The sequence below is a fragment of the Halichoerus grypus genome, chromosome 4, assembly GCF_964656455.1.
Source record: "Halichoerus grypus chromosome 4, mHalGry1.hap1.1, whole genome shotgun sequence".
Lineage (NCBI taxonomy): Eukaryota > Metazoa > Chordata > Mammalia > Carnivora > Phocidae > Halichoerus > Halichoerus grypus.
Genome location: NC_135715.1, coordinates 43,310,016 through 43,313,708, shown reverse-complemented (window position 1 = coordinate 43,313,708; position 3,693 = coordinate 43,310,016). Strand labels below are relative to the sequence as shown.

At 38.2% G+C, this 3,693-nt stretch overlaps 1 pseudogene; it reads right to left on the bottom strand.

Moving 5' to 3' along the window:
- Positions 1-315: 315 nt before the first annotated feature.
- On the bottom strand, positions 316-676 carry LOC118552036 (ATP synthase peripheral stalk subunit F6, mitochondrial pseudogene; annotated as a pseudogene).
- Between the last annotated feature and the right edge of the window lie 3,017 nt (positions 677-3,693).

Sequence of the window (3,693 nt, the reverse complement as noted above, 5' to 3'; positions counted from 1 at the left end):
AACAAATTGAGGGTTGCTGGAGGGTGGGGGCTGGTGGCTGGGGTAACTGGGTGATGGGCATTAAGGAGATCACATGATAATGAACACGGGGTATTATATAAGACTGATGAATCACAGACTTGTACTTCTGAAACCAGTAATATATGTTAATTAAGTTAATTTAAATTAAAAAAATAAAATAAATTAAATTTAAAAATAAAGACGTTCTTTTAATATTTCTTTTTTTTGACAGTTGAGAAATGTATGTTTATTCTGATCCCATTGTACAACTAATCTAGGACAAATTACTAAATAAATAAATTTTACATTATTTCTTCAGGACTGGGGTTTTTCGATGACTTCAAATTTAGGATCTTCAAATTTGAAGGCCGGGAATATATTCTTGTCTGCTTTACCATACATTTGCTTAAACTTAAAAAGTTCCCTCTCTAGATCTTGCGGTACTCTGGGCCAGGATCAACGGGTTCTCCAGATGCCTGTCGCTTAGTTCTGTATTCTCTAATCTTGTCAACAAAGAGTTTCTGTACAGGATCAAGTTCCTTATTAAATGCCACTGCTGTAACACCAATGTTCCTCCTCAAATGAACTGAGACTGCAGACCAAATGAGAAAGGAGAACCTGAAGAGCCTCTGAAGAATCATGGTGATTCTCTTACGGACAGGAAATGTCTTGGAGGCAGTCTGCCTCTTTTAATATTTCTTGCAAGACCATTCTCTTGGCAAAAAATTCCCCCAGTTTTTGTTTTTCTGAGGAAGTATCTATTTCTTGTTCACTTTTGAAGGTTAATTTCCAAGGTACAGAATTTTAAGTTGGTGATTTTTTTCCTCTCAACACTTTTTTTTTTTTTTTTAGAAAGCACAAGTGAGTGAGTGGGGGAGGAGCAGAGGGTGAGGGAGAGAATCTTTTTTTTTTTTTTTAAGATTTTATTTATTTATTTGAGAGAGAGAGAATGAGAGACAGAGAGCATGAGAGGGAGGAGGGTCAGAGGGAGAAGCAGACTCCCCGCCGAGCAGGGAGCCCGATGTGGGACTCGATCCCGGGACTCCAGGATCATGACCTGAGCCGAAGGCAGTTGCTTAACCAACTGAGCCACCCAGGCGCCCCGAGGGAGAGAATCTTAAGCCGACTCTGCAATGAGTGTGGAGCGCCACCTGGGGCTGGATCCCACCACCCTGAGATCAGGACCTGAGCCAAAATCAAGAGTCAGATGCTTAACCGAGTGAGCCACCCAGGTGCCCTCTCAACACTAAATATTTCACTCCAAGCTCTCCTTGCTCACATGGTTACTGAAAAGAAGTTGGACGTAACTCTTATCTTTGTTTCTCTATAGGTAAGGTGGAGTTATTCATTTATCTATTTATTTATTTATATTTTATATTTTTAATTTTTTATCCCCTCTGGCCTCTTTCAGGATTTTATCTTTGATTTTCTGTAGTTTGAAAATGATAGGCCTGGGAATAGCGTGTGTGTGTGTGTTTTTCCACCATTATCCTCCTTGACATTCTAGTTTCTTGGATTTGCAGTTTGGTAGCTGACATTAATTTTGGGGAAATTGATCACCATTATTGTTTCAAATATTTTTTCTGTTCCTTTCTCTCTTTTCCTTCTGGTATTCTCATTACACGTGTGTTATACCTTTTGTTGTTTTCCCACAGTCCTTGGATATTGTTTTTCTCAGTCTTTGTTCTTTTTGCTTCAAAGTTTTCAAACGCTTTTCCTCTAGCTTAGAGATTTTCCTCAGCTGTATCCTGTCTACTAATAAGCCCATTAAAAAGTATTCATTTCTGTTACAGTGTTTTTTATCTTTAGTATTTCTTTTGTTTTTTTTCTGACGTTTCTATATTTATGCTTACATTGCCTTCTGGTATTGCCTGCTATTTTATACTTTAGAGCCCTTAGCATATTAATCACGAATTGTTGTAAAGTTCTAGTCTGATAAATTCCAACATCTCTCTCATGTTTGGTTCTGATGCTTGCTTTGTCTCTTCAGATGGTCGTCTTCTTCTTCTTTTTTTTTTTTTTTTTTTTGCTTTTTACTGTGTGTGGATATGATGTACTAGGTAAAAAGAAATGCTGTTAATAGGTCTTTAATAACGTGGTGGCCAGGTGTGAGGGGTGAAGAAATGTTCCATAGTTCTGTGATTGGGTCTTAGGGTTTTAGTGAGCCTATGTTTCTGGACTGGGAACAACTGTTTCTTAGTTTTGTTTTGTTTTGTCTCCTCTTAGGTGGGATAGGGTAACTAGAGTGGGCTGGAGTTGGGTTTTCCCTTCCCCCAAAGCGGTTAGTCTCTGATAATACCCCAGCAGGTCAGGCTTTGCTGAATTAGTTTCCCCCGAGGGCAGGCCTTGTTAAGAACAGAATGTTCTGGTGTATTTCAAAATAGTTCCTTTCCCCAACCCCCTCCCTGAAGTTGGAGGGGATTTTTTCCTCCTCTATTTAATTTGGAAACCTGGTGGATCTCCAGAGGGCAAATCTCACAATATTGTGATTTGTGACTGGATCCCCCTCGAGCTTGTGTAATATATTCCCTCAGATGTTTGGAAGAACTCTTCAAAACTATGATCTGACATTTCTTGTTAGACGTTTTTAAATTACAGATAGATTTTCTTACAGTTTTACAGATTTTGTATTGCTTTTTATGTCAGTATTACATGATGTGATTTTCCAGGGATTTGTATAATATGCTTAAGTTTCAAATTAAGCATGGAATGGTGTTTAAAGTACACTCTATGAATTTATTATATCTGCAGGTTGTGTAGTGAGTGTCCTTTTCATTCCGGTTGCTGGTTATTGTATCTTCTCACTTCTGTCTTCGATCAGTCTGCTCAAAGTCTTTTTCAAAGAAACTACTTTTGGCTTTTTATTTTCTCAATTATATATTTGTTTCTCTTTCATTTATATCTGCTCTTTGCTTTGTCCTTTCTTCTTCTAGTTAAATATGCATTTGCTATTCTTTTAATTGTTCATTGAGATGGAATCTTAGCTCATTGACTTAGAGCCTTTCTATCCATATATGGTGATGGATTTTCTTCTCAGCAAGTTCTACATGTGAAGAAGTTTCTGTTTGTTAATTTTTACAGTTTTAAAATATGTCTTATTGGGGAATAATTTACATGCAGTAAAATTAATTATAAGTATACTGTTTGAGGGTTCTTAAACAATGAATACAGTCATGTAACGACAGCACCAAAAACTCAAAATATTTCCACTTTCTAAAAAAGTCCCCTCATTCCTTTTCTAGACACTCCCTTTTTGTTCCCTCTGTTTTGACAACCATTTATCTTTTTTCTACTGCCGTAGATTTGTTCTTTGAGAATTTTATATGTGTGGAATCCTCCTCATGCAGTACGTAGTCTTCTTTATCTAGATGTTTCCCTTAGCATAAGCTTCCTGAAAATCAGTCACTGGGTATAGTTTTCAGGTGTGTAAGTAGTACATTCCTTTTATTTTTATTTTTTATTTTTAAAGATTTTATTTATTTGAGAGAGAGAGAGCCAGAGAGAGAGAGAGAGTGATTGGGGGACTGACCGGGGAGTGGCAGAGGGAGAGGGAGAAGCAGACTCCTTGCTGAGCAGGGAGCCTGACCTGGGGCTCAGTCCCACAACCCTGAGATCATGACCCCAGCCGAAGGCAGAGGGCTAACCAACTGTGCCACCCAGGCGCCCCTAGAGTACAAATCTTTGCGTGAGCAT